This window comes from Plectrocnemia conspersa, unplaced genomic scaffold (assembly GCF_051122295.1).
Source record: "Plectrocnemia conspersa isolate PC_06_02 unplaced genomic scaffold, ASM5112229v1 ptg000005l, whole genome shotgun sequence".
In the NCBI taxonomy this organism is placed as follows: Eukaryota; Metazoa; Arthropoda; class Insecta; order Trichoptera; family Polycentropodidae; genus Plectrocnemia; species Plectrocnemia conspersa.
This window is the reverse complement of record NW_028277169.1, coordinates 7,212,501-7,226,492: the sequence shown is the minus strand read 5'-3', so window position 1 is coordinate 7,226,492 and position 13,992 is coordinate 7,212,501. Positions and strand designations below refer to the sequence as shown.

General features: G+C 29.8%; 1 protein-coding gene and 1 long non-coding RNA gene across 4 annotated transcripts in view; one reads left to right on the top strand and one right to left on the bottom strand.

The window, feature by feature from the left end:
* The window catches only part of LOC148234747 (protogenin B-like), a 119,345-nt gene that overhangs the window by 102,113 nt on the left and 3,240 nt on the right, over positions 1-13,992 (bottom strand). The gene's annotated exons all lie outside the window — the stretch shown is intronic.
* LOC148234746 (uncharacterized) overlaps positions 3,587-13,992 on the top strand; it is a 13,690-nt gene continuing 3,284 nt past the window's right edge. The window contains exons 1-2 of the long non-coding RNA XR_015809819.1: positions 3,587-6,595; positions 10,236-13,992. The exon at positions 10,236-13,992 is cut by the window's right edge and continues 1,146 nt beyond it. This is a non-coding gene — a long non-coding RNA (uncharacterized LOC148234746). The remainder of the gene's footprint in view (positions 6,596-10,235) is intronic.

The following is a 13,992-nucleotide window of genomic DNA, read 5'->3' as shown; positions in this document are numbered from 1 at the left end:
TGGCGCCTTTAGCATCGATCATCACAATCGATCTGGTTGTCACGGATAATTAGACACGTTTGAATAATAATAATAATGGTTTCTTGAAAGTAAATATATCTGCAATGTGGTTGGAGACGTTGCTGAGGTGTGTCAATATATAGAGCAGATTTGATGAACGATCTGATAAAATGAGACATTTTTATATTCGACGATTAAACAAAGATAAAGCCACTAATAATCCGCCTATTGTTATATGATTTTGATTATCAATGCTATGCACTTCGCGGCTTTCCTAGTGATACATTCGATATTGATGTTAACACTTTGTATGTGGAAGTTTATCGATTTAAAACGGGAGATGAGGAAGAAACTTTTTTTGTACTGCGATATTGGATTTTTTTATTTATGCTCATCGTACATATTTGCTTTTTAGAGCAGGAATCTATTTTACAATTAGTATTACAACACACATCTAATTCATCCCTATGTTTTCACTACCAAAGCCATCCCTATTTTTTACTACCAAATTTTGTAATTGTTTTAAGGTCGAGAGTAAATAAATTTAAAAAAAATATCAATTACAAATGGATTCAAGCGATTGAACATCTGGTTTTTATGTCGATGAATTTTTAGCCGATTCTTAATCAGACTATTCATTATATCAGGGGTCGGTAAACGCGGCCGCGAGCCGGGAATAAATTTAAAAAAATTAAGTTTGTGCTATATTGGAAAAGTCGACGAGTTGCAAGATATGACCGTGTGTGGTGGTCATATTGCTTCGCATTCCACAGCGACGCTATGCAATTACATTTTTACATCATCTTCAGTACCCCGAGTTATGCTTTTTGCGGTATTTTGTTTTCATGTCAGAAAATAATAGTGGACTTCGAATGTTGTGCTTTAAAAGTAAAGCGGGTAAAAAATAAATTATATTGTTATCAAATTAGATAACAAAGCATTGTATGTACTAAAAGGATACAATATACGCAGTCATTACCAGATTAAACTTTTCTTTATTTTGCAAAAAAGCAAAATAAATAAAACGAGGCTTGCAGTTCACAAGTAGCTAATTTAATAATTAATAAAATAAAGCCATTTACCGCCGATGAATTAATCAAGTAATGTATTATTGTTGCGGGCTTATCTGTCAAGCTTTCGGTGAAAACAAGATTAAGAGCACATTGTGCGTAACATCAATAGTCAATTTAATAGCAAAGTAAATAATTTCGAAAGATTTTCTTTGGATTCAATCGGTGATTTTTCGACTCTTAACTAAATCCAGATTTTCCTAGGCGCGTGTGCTAGTAAAATTACTAGTGCACTTAGCGAAATAATATTTTTTTGTATAATTAAAGGGTTAGGTGAAAATAGTATATTTGGCATTTGCTGCACCCAATTCTGTACAACCTTCTGCCAATAGCTGATGACTCCAGCTATTGGTTAGGGAATGCTAGCATGACTAGAGAAGAATCGGTTCACATAATTTACTGTCCGCTTTATTGCTTAGCTCTGCTAAAATGAAAAAAAAATCAAAGGCAATTTCTGCAGTATACGGAGCGAAGTCAATTCGAAATATGCATATTCAGAAAGTCATTAAAACACTTTTTACGACGAAACCCGTATATGTAGCGCGGTTTTTCACGATCGCAATAATTGCCATTGTGTGTTTGTATACTTGTGCATTTCCGCAATGTCCGTTGTTCGTACACTGCGGGGAGGTTTTGCACCGGAAAAAAATCCTCGCAAATCATAAAGGTAAACCACAACTGATGTTTTTTTCTCTCTTGTGGCGTCTGAATTACTTCTTTGACTGCTCGCGACCAAATTTACAGATTTAAATGGCAATTTATTTTAAAATCGAGTTTGAGCGTTTTTAAAACGCAATCACGAGCAATTTGAATCTTGAAAAGCAATGGGAGAAACGGTTAAATCAGACGTTTAATTTGTATTACGGACTTCTCTATACAACCACATTTAGGGTTTGAATACCATTTGGTCCCTAGTGTTATCAACTTTGTATTGTGTCGGAATTAGTGATTATTATATAATTAAAATCCCAATCGATCACAAAGATAATTTTTTCTTAGATTTTCCTATTCTCGTGGATGAATATTGCGGATAAATAATTAAGGTAAAATCATAGTTACATATATTGGTTTTTATCTGTAGTAATTGTTTAAGATTAATAAATTATGACACTGATTTACAGACTTTTATTTCAATATGGTGAATCATTAATTATTTAGTAGTTGTATATTATATTTACATCGTTGTAACGCATTGGGCTAATGCCCGTAAGGTTGTAACGAAATATTTACAATAAATAAACAAATTTATGAACTCAGAAACCTGCATATATATATATTATATATATATATATATATATATATATATATATATATATATATATATATATATATATATATATATATATATATATATATATATATATATATATATATATATATATATATATATATATATATATATATATATATATATATATATATATATATATATATATATATATATATATATATATATATATATATATATATATATATATATATATATATATATATATATATATATATATATATATATATATATATATATATATATATATATATATATATATATATATATATATATATATATATATATATATATATATATATATATATATATATATATATATATATATATATATATATATATATATATATATATATATATATATATATATATATATATATATATATATATATATATATATATATATATATATATATATATATATATATATATATATATATATATATATATATATATATATATATATATATATATATATATATATATATATATATATATATATATATATATATATATATATATATATATATATATATATATATATATATATATATATATATATATATATATATATATATATATATATATATATATATATATATATATATATATATATATATATATATATATATATATATATATATATATATATATATATATATATATATATATATATATATATATATATATATATATATATATATATATATATATATATATATATATATATATATATATATATATATATATATATATATATATATATATATATATATATATATATATATATATATATATATATATATATATATATATATATATATATATATATATATATATATATATATATATATATATATATATATATATATATATATATATATATATATATATATATATATATATATATATATATATATATATATATATATATATATATATATATATATATATATATATATATATATATATATATATATATATATATATATATATATATATATATATATATATATATATATATATATATATATATATATATATATATATATATATATATATATATATATATATATATATATATATATATATATATATATATATATATATATATATATATATATATCGTAGTTTAATTAAACTTACATATTAAAATATTTATTGCCACGACAATGGTTCAATTTATATATAAGATTTCGCACTGATTTTAGATGTATCATTATTTTTTTTTAAAATGGTCTCACTATTTAGATATGGTTGATAATATATTCTGAAAATAATTCTCCCCCACTCTTGAATTTAGCCAAAAACATGCATAGCATTAAATAAAATACTTAATGAAATCGAAATATTAAAAAAACGACCACTGACTGGCCAACATTTGTCCCCCCCCCCCGCTCATAAAAAAATCTAAAATAACGGTCGAATTCTAAGCCAGAATTTCTCAAGTTATATCTCAAAGAAAATCTAAAAAAAATCAGAATCTAATCAGATTTTTTTAAATATGTCATTTAAGTGTAATCATATCAGTATATATTTTCTTGAAACTTTTTTACTTAACAATATAATTTTACATTTCGGATATTCAATATTCGTTTGATTAAATTGATTGGCTCAAGATCGGCAATAATTTCGCACCGGGCTATACCCGACCGTGGCTGTCTCGCGACAGCCCAAGTAGGAGGTCAGGACGAAGCAAAAGCCCGACTAGATAAAATATATATTTGCTTATTCATGATGCTTATTTAAGGATGTTACAAAACTTTTTTATTTTACCTTTTATTTGTTATAGATGCTAATTTTACAATGTACGTAGTACACTATTTGATAAAGAAATGTTTAAAATTCCCACAAACCCACATAAATATCATTCACACCTTTCACTAAAAACCACTTTCAAAGTAATTCTTGCTTATGGATTTAAGTGAAAAATGATTAAAATACACACTTAAGGCTGGGATCGTGTGTCGCACTTTTTAGATTAAATCCAGCGAATGGGGTGGGGGAAACGCGTGTGCGTTTAAATAAATCAAATCAAGGACGGGTGGTGGGGGTGAACTAAAAATTATTTATGTAAGTACTCACGAGCGTATTCAGTCCCTAGGCTCGTACATGTTTAATACACGGCCAGGACAAGACTAATGATTGCGTATAACGACCCCGAAAAGGACCAGCATTTCGCGCTGTGAAATTTTAAAATGGCACACATTCATAAATTCAATTCTGCGGAGCGAATGAAATTAATTAAGCTCGAGCGGCGATGTGCGACTGCGTACCGAGGGTTAGAACGAACACGGTTAAGCACTTAAGGGTAAAAAATAGTTGTTTTATTAAGAAAAAATAAATCTAAGCTGTTATGATTTGTTTATCTATGTATATTATAATTCTCATAGTTGTATTGAAAAAAACTTTGTCTCAATTAATATGATATAAAAAATCACTATGCCAGTTGCAGCACGTTTACTTTACTAAATTGACTTAAAGGGCGGAGAAAAGCCACAAGTAAATTACTATATCATTGAAAAAACCCCAGTGCTTATTATGCTGCTGCAGGATTTGGATCTATTAAAACATTCTGAAGAAATATTCTGTCTGGATCAAATGCATATGTATTGATTTAAAAAAAACATTTATTCTTAGCAATTTATTTTTCATCCAAAAAAAATATTTTGAATAATAAATATAATTGAAAATCGATTGACGAGGTGAGCAACAAATCCAAAGAAAATCCCATTTTCCGCGCCTTGTGTGCTTGAAGAATATTATACTAATCCTCCTAAGCTCTCAGATTACTTTCGTGGCTATTTTAAATATTTAAAACGTTTCGTTAACCATGTCGTTTATAGCACAATGGCCTAGAATTAAGATAAAACGAGATGCTCGGGCACAGGCTTTAAAATCACACAGCCGCGGACTCAAATAAGGCGATGCCGACAATCGGATTAAGTGCGTATAAAAGCCTCAAAACAATTACTAAACCGAACTGGACCGGCAATCACAATTCAGGATTAACGACAAGCTTACAATGAAGTGAAAAGTCGACGGAGTGTTTAAAATCTGGGGTTTGGACCCGAAAGCAGCGCGGGGCAATTAAAGGCATAAAAGCATTCCACTTCCAGTAGTCTGGAATTAATCTGATTTATCACACAGCTTCACCTCGGACTTCACTGGAAAAGGATTTTATATAATGAATGACTGACATCCTTAACGTAAAAAAATTTGCTAATCTAAATTTGTGCGGTTTTGAACACATTTTATGATAAAAAACTGCTTATATTACCACTCCACTTTAGTAAATTCCTCAGCAATTTCTATAAAACATCACGTGAGCGATGGCTCCGCCAGATAAATTGCTCTATTCAGATTTTGCTCGTATGTAACAAGTAACAATTTTCGATTAGATCCAGGTAACAAACGTGCCAATTAGTAAGGCGCCTTCGTAGCAAATGAGTATTTAACTGTGCGAGAGAAATATGAGAAACTTTTTCAAAGGTGCGGATGAATGCCGTTTCAGTAACTTTGATATGATGAAAAACGGATAATGTGCGATTTGTTGCCGTGGAAGATATTACGTATATAGAAAGGAATATTTGCAAGCAAAAGTAAATTGAAAAATTACACGCATAGACGGTTTGATACGCGTGAGAATATTTCATGATAAGAGAGAAGCGTCGCTTCGCTAATCTCTTTAAATTCAAACATATTCGAAGATGTCAAGAGAAGAGCGTGATAAGTACAAAATTGTATAGAAAATATTTTTGAATCAACTTGCGAAGGTTTAACGACTTCAAATAAATATATAAAAAATACAACGCTTTATGTAGGCCGGACATCTGCTCTTAACGGGCCACTCTAAACCTGCAAAGCGGTTAACTTGTTACAAGTCTGAGAGTAAAAAGTAACTTTAAAAAAAATTATGATAACTTATTTACTATGAGAACTTCTTTCAAGATGATCCAATGTTAAAAATACCACTTTTTAAAAAAAATGGTTCAGAATGAATGTAGTAGGGGAAACTAATCAATAAGGTGGTCACCAACGTTTATAATTGGACATGACAAGAGTTCGGAAAGGCCGGGACTACGTTATCCGGATGGAATACAAAGACCTCTAAATGCTCGGCATCATCAATCGGTGCTGCGTATATGAAGTAATAACACTACTACTTATGGTGCAACCATGTGATTTTTATAATCGAGTTTTATATTTTATAACATTGATATTTTGATGTTTGGTAGTGGGGGGGGGGTCATATTCTGCTGGATTGACGATGAATATTTCATCGGATAATTGTTGATTATTGACCTACAAAACAGTGGTCTATTTTTGCTGCATACTAAATATAAATTGTTATTTATAACTGCAATTTTTCGTCAAAGAAAACGCAAAACGTATCGAAAAATATATGCATAATGAATTTATATTTTCCTATAATTTTGAAAGCTGTTGCAAATCAATTTCAATAATAAATAATAATAATTAATTTTAATAATAAATAAAGATATATGTACATAATTTAATACTAAAAATAGAGATAATTTAATGATAGTTAGGTATAAGAAAACGAGTACGGCCAGGGGAATAATGTACGGAGGTGTGAATTTGTATATATTTCTAGGATAATCCACAAAATAAAAATGTAGCAGGTTTCCTCAATGAAATAAAGAAACACCTACGTGCGTAAAGTAATAAATTATAAATTTTGATTATTTTTTTAGTGTATAAACAATTAGCTATATTAGCTAAATAAATTAATAAAATAAAAATAACAAAACAGAAAAAGGAGAACCTCATAAAAATTTTGAGAACACCTTCCAACCACTTCTAAGACAACCAGTTGATAAAAAAAACAATAAACATTAGATAAAAAAATATAAAAATTGCGCCTGGATATATGACAATTTATTACCCCGTTTGTGAAACATGCCTATGTATCTAAAATATAATTATGTGGCGACGATTTATAGCGCCAAACCACTTATTAGAATAACAGGTATTTCGGCGAGTAATCCATATACAAGTTTTGATGGCCCGACGCCGGGGCTTTGCCCTTATCGTATCGGCGCCACAGAGACAGCAGCCTCTTAATGCATATACAGAGAAACCAGAATATCAAAGCGCGCTTTGCTAAACACTGCCTTAGATGCAGCGTCGCCAAAGGGTCTACGCTCCTCAAATGCCGTTTTTCAGTGGCATTTTAACCCGTACTTTATATTTTTTATTTATTTAAATGAAATTAAGACCACCGTGGCCAACAGGTTATCCTAAGGCGTCACGATGATCGAAAACAATACATTGTATTATTTTAATATACAATCATTTCTAGACGTTACTTAAGCGCATATAATCACTAGTCCATAGAGTAAGGGCTATTAATAAAACATTTGTAGAAACAAACATAGCCACAAATGGCTCATAACTACTTGCTGTATATATTTGTTTGCAGTCCTTCATAACAGATATATTTTATACAGGGAATAAGAAGACATATTTACATATATTAGAAAAATCTGGAGTACTTCAAAGTAGTGTGTTAGGACAAGTACATTTGTGGATATATCAGGTACACGTAGTACTGAAAAGCTTCGCGCTTTGACGAGCTTCTGGTTGTTTTGCTTTAGAACACGCTCGTGTCTCTCAATTGAGATCCTGACTCCCTAACGAAATATTCGCAGAACTAAACAGTTTGTTTAGATTGCGTTTCATTTTAATACTAATTTTATTTAATACTATAATATATTATGTAGTATTATTTTTACTGTGCCTTTACGTTGAAGTAGCAATATAATATATTATATAATCACATTTTTTGCTATTTTGATCACTCCTCAAATATCAAAGAAAACTTTAAAGATAAAAATAATAATTTTGTTTGAAAAGAAAAGACTTGAAATATAAAACAACATTAAAGCGACCGAAATAAATCATTTTGACTGTCAGTAAAATGTTTTCTCGCATAAGCGAGTTCTATCCTGTGTTATATTATCTGACATGGAAACCTTGAGGGGTTAATGCTTAACGCATCACTATTCGTCGACTTAAATATTTGTTTAATTTTTCACGTTAAGCAGCGAATAATTCTCATGATAAGAATGAAAATATAAAATTTATCTGATCCAATATTGTTTCATTTTCATAAACTTTATTAAACGCTACAAATTTTTACATATGTTCCTATGTATTAATTTGCCTTGTTTAAGTACTCGAGTAAAACGGTGGGTTACTCAATCCCTTGTGGCGTACCCGACGTTAAATTTATAATAAGCAGAAAGCTAAAATAAAATCTAAAAAACATACACATCCGCGGTGCTGTGTCACAAGTTTGACTTCCTTTTTGCGCAGAAGAAAAAACGTGCTAAAACACTACACATAAATTGTCCTACCACCGTTTTTATGTGTCTCTTTTATCAAAAGTTAAATATTGCGCATTTTGTTAGCTGGACATAATATTAAAACGGCAATTACATTTTTTCTGCTTCATTACACAGCACGTGTTCCTCTTTGGGCTAAAGTTTATCAGGGTCGCAATTACCGATAGCGCTTATCTGGCGCGTGCGATTTATCACTGGTAATCAAGCGTGATTGTAAAAAACTGGATTATTGTGCAAATGTTTGACATTCCCAATCACGGGTCAATGTCGGGAGGTCGGCACTCTTTGACTAGGAATGGTAATAAAATCTTCGCGTTTCGAATGAAAGTGAATGTTGTTTAAAATAGTTAACCATTAATCGTGGGATTCTATCCTGCGGTTTTGACGCCGCTTTGATTATGATTAGAATAATCAACGTATGTAACAGTTTAATTAATGCAATGTGTGTTTTATGAAATAATATTAGATGACAGTTTTATGGCTCTGTCTCATATATCTTACGACACCAGGCTGCAAAATAAATTTAATGATACTGTTAATTACTAAAATATACGAAAAACGAAATTTTATTAAGATCACACGCCGCGCAAAGAGCAATCTGATACGAAAGATTTGATTTATTTCGGATATTTTGATACATATATCGGTTTATTGCGCTTCGTTTCATTAGAAGATATTAGATGCTTTGTAAAATATTTACAAGCGCTTAGGATAAACGATTTAAGATTTAATAACACAGAAACTTTAAAATCTATTTTACTGGTACTAAATGGAACTTTATTATTATTATATTTTAATCCAGATCTTTGTGGGAAAAAATTGTCAATTACAGAAATGACTCAAATTAATAAAAAAAAATGTAGAATTGAATGGATACAATAGTATAAATATTTGTGTTAGTATTATAACATAAAATTCGCATTATAATTTACTACGCTACGCTAATTTTTTGTGTATAAAATGTAATTTTATATATGTTTAAAAGAGATTACGATCGCGAAGCGCAAGTTTAAGCATATCCAGAAAGCACAGCCTCTTGCTGACATAATCTAGTTACATACATATATATTTACGTTGTTACATAAATTGCAAAGAAAACGGTTTTTCTTCATAAATTGCAATTTCCTAAAACAAAAACCTATTTTTTTAATATTTTTATAACAAACTATAAATTTAATTTAACAAAATATCTCATAAGCTGCAATATAAATAAATTTTGCTGAAGCGCGGTGAGATTTTTAAAATATATTACTAATGAATAAAATCTAATATTAATTAAATTAATTAAATAATTATTAAATTAATTAATTGTTGAGCCTATGATAAATTTTCTCAAAAGATCAATTCTTTATAAAATGAGAATTCTCGATTTGGCATTTTATCGAGAAATTCTCGACAAATAATTCTTGAGAAGAAACATTAATTGAGATTTAATTGTCCGCTTTTGCAGTTAAAACAAAATTGCGCTACGTGGCCATTGCCACATTTCTTTCAAGTAATAAACAGGGGGGGGGGGGGCAGAGAAAATATAATTTGAAATAATCTGGCAGATGCTAGTTAGAATATATGATTTCAACTTTTCCATATATTACTACAAACTTTTGATATGAGAGTATTGATTAAAATTTATTAAATCCGAATTTCGGTCAATAGGAGTGCGCAAAAACATTTATCAATTCTCAGAAGTAAAAAATTCGTGTCAAAAACAATAAAGTCGCAGTGGGAACGCCCAGTAACGAGCTTTCCCACTGCGACGGCACGATTTTATTGCTTTTGACGTGGATTTTTGACTTCTAAGAAGTCAAAAATCCATATTACAATTCGTATACATCAATATCTATGTTTAAACTGATTTATATAAAGAAATATTTTATTTATAAAACAATGTATAATATAAACTTCAATGAAGCGTGTTACATTGTAAGAGACTTTGTTGATTACATTGTTACAGCCCCATCCCTATCGTCGAGAGATTCAACTTAGCAAATGTTTAATTCGACGAGGTACGACGTCGAACGAGATTGGCTACAAATTCCAACGTCTTATAATATAATATATATACTAAGACTTCCTTAAAAATTTGCAAAGAAATTTTCGTCGCTAACAAACGACGCGTATGCAAGACAATGCGAAGTCTATCTAGAGGCGTAATAAAGAATGTTAAGGGAAGAAACAATTTGTGCCCGCCCTCTCACCCTCTTACGCGGTTTTCCGCTTTCTTTCTTTCCTTTTTCCAGTCGGTTTCTTTTCTGTGGGCCGCCGAGAAAAATCACTTTTGTTGCAAATTTTCACGGGCGTCACATCCCAGACGGTTCTCGTACGCTCGAACTTTGTCGTTGTCGTCGTATAATGAAATAATAACAATCGGGTAATTCGATACGTTCACTCAGGAGAAATTCTACACGTAAGGTACGTGGATATACGTTGTATTACATAAACGTTATTATAACACACATGATTTATCCGCATAGTAAGAGATAAGTGTATTTTTCGCCCTATCTATGGAGGAAGGGGTTGAAACGAAGGACCGTCTTTCTTCAAAGGCAATTCATTTTACCCACGGTCATGTGAAAGTAAATTAGATTTCAATACAAGAAAAAATATACATTCAAACTTATCGCAGCTATATATAAATGTATTTATATATATACATACATATATAAAGACCTCAAGGTAAGGACAAGTTAACCGATATTTTTTTGTGGAAAACTAAATTAAAGTACCGTGTGTACTTTTAAAATAATTAATATATCGGAACTATGCGTTGAGCTTAAGAACTTGCAAAACAAGTTTATTCGTCAATCTGACGTTATACATGCGCACGTGAAGTTCGGAGATTTGGACAGTTTAGAGCTATTTATAAATTAACCTAAATCAAATCGGTAAATATATAAATACAAAAGAACATATACAAGTGCAGTCATGTCGTTTGAATGTGAATAGCATACATCCATACACGATAGCGTTGTCAAATTTCCATCTGTTTAAATTGTGACCGTTACGCAAAACACCATACTTATAAAAAATAATAATTCATAAAGTATTTTAATCTCAACCATCAATAATCAAGCGCGGTTAAGTCGATCGAAATTTCTGTTCACGCAAAGCGCCAAATGGGAAACTCAAGTTAAAGCATGAGCAATAAACTAAAGCTTTTGAAAAGTAGGTATATAAAGCCATTTGAGACAAGATATAGGAAAACATCAATATATTATTAATTTATTATCTATGCTTATACTTATTCAAATAAATGGTAGCAACAATCAAATAATTAAATCAGTAAAAATTTTGTTCCATGGAACATTTACCTGCGTATTCTATCTTGAAACTACAACAAAAAATACTCATTTAAAATGCAGCGAAATAAAATTTTAATGAGCAATCAGATCGATTTTAAAATATGGTTGCTCGGGGTGGAGTAACATCAATAATGTAATAAAGTTTTAAATACTATGCAATATATGCATATACGCTGTGCGTGTAGAACGTCAATATATTAAGTATTACAATATGTTATCTAAACTTGAGCGAATCCCGGGATTTATATGAGTGATCCACTTCAATCCGCGTACCGAGAATAAATAAGTCAATCAACGCCGAGCCGAGTGATCTCTCGTTACACGTGCGTGTACCGCATGGGTGGTATTATAGGAGAACACGTTTGTTTTGCCGAATTTGCCGAATAAATATTTGCAAAGCGTCCGAGGACACGGCCGATTCGCATATACCGAGTACGCGCGTTCACGATTTATTTCCCGAAAGCGTATAGGTGTGTGCTTTCGATTTTCGTCATATTTTTTGCGCCAGAGATGAAATAGGTCCTTCGACTATCGATCATCGGGAACGTTAATACCGGATAGCGTTGTCACTCGCCTAAAACCGGTCGCCGAGGTACATTTTACAATTTATCAAATCGAACGCTTATATTGTCATAAGTATGTGTGTGGCTGTTTTTCTATTGCGTTTACTCAAGTGCGTTGATCCTACACGCGCGCCTTTCAAAACAAAACACGAGAAGTACCCCTTTGGTTTGTCCTTTACTTAACAAACAAAACTATAAGTACTTATTTGGCGAGCTAAGTGCTAAGATATTAATTTTTATTTTAATTCTAAAACTTTTTTTAACAGTACTTGCGCTAATCAATGTGAAACTCGATGAAATCAATCTCTTGATTCATGATATGATGCCAGTGGGAGCACGTTCATTTTACTCGAATGACCGGTAATAATTAATAATGACAATAAATGAACAATTAAGTTCTAAATTTTCACCACATTACAATGCTGGTAAAACATAAAATAAATGATGATACGCGGCCACTGTTTTTATGGAAATAGCACAAGTAATATATATGTATATTAAAAGTTTTACACTGTTCAAGTAAATATATATACATACTTTCTTTGTACAGAATAGTAAAATAAGCAAAAAAACTGTTCACTGTTCTGAGCAACGGTTATGCAACCATTGGTCAAACAGTGAACACGAATTTTTATTTAATTTGGAATGCTAATGAAGCTCGGAAGTCATCTCGGAAATTCTGTGAAACCGGGACGTATAAGCCTAACTAACTGCAACGAATCATGGGGTGTTCACTGTTCTAACCAATACTTAATAATATTTGTGTGTCGTCACATTTATAGTTCTAGACTTTTGTCATTCTAAATGAAGATGAACATCACTGTAGTTAATGATTGATTCACTTTTATACATATAATCAAATGACATTTGGTTCTTTGCGAACGAAATAAGTAAAATAATTCCTGCCCAATTCACGCATTCGGCAGATAATTTGCCTAATTCATGAATAAAGCAACGGTCTTGCATTGTCATGAATTAAATAAATTTTTGCTAATAAACGATTTCACCGATACATACAAATATGAAAATAATAAAATTGTAAGTGCGTAACTAAACCATTTTTTTTCTTTTCTTTTTCTAATAGTTTATAAATGTTTTCATTAATATTTATATGAAATAAAACTGGAGTTTATTTTAGGGCGATTTTATGGTTTTGATACTTGTTGACATTTTAAATTGTTTTCAAATAGATTATATAACTAACCGGAATTTAAAAAATAAGAATCCAATAAGAAACTCATTTTTTTTTTATATTTTTAAACTAGCCATTATCCATATTATTGTTTACCGCAAATATGAAGGATCAGTTTAATAATTTAAAACTGTAAACCCAATAACAAAAAAGTTTTAATTAGAATTCAATAAAAAAAAAAAAACAGCAAAACACATTTTATGACTTAT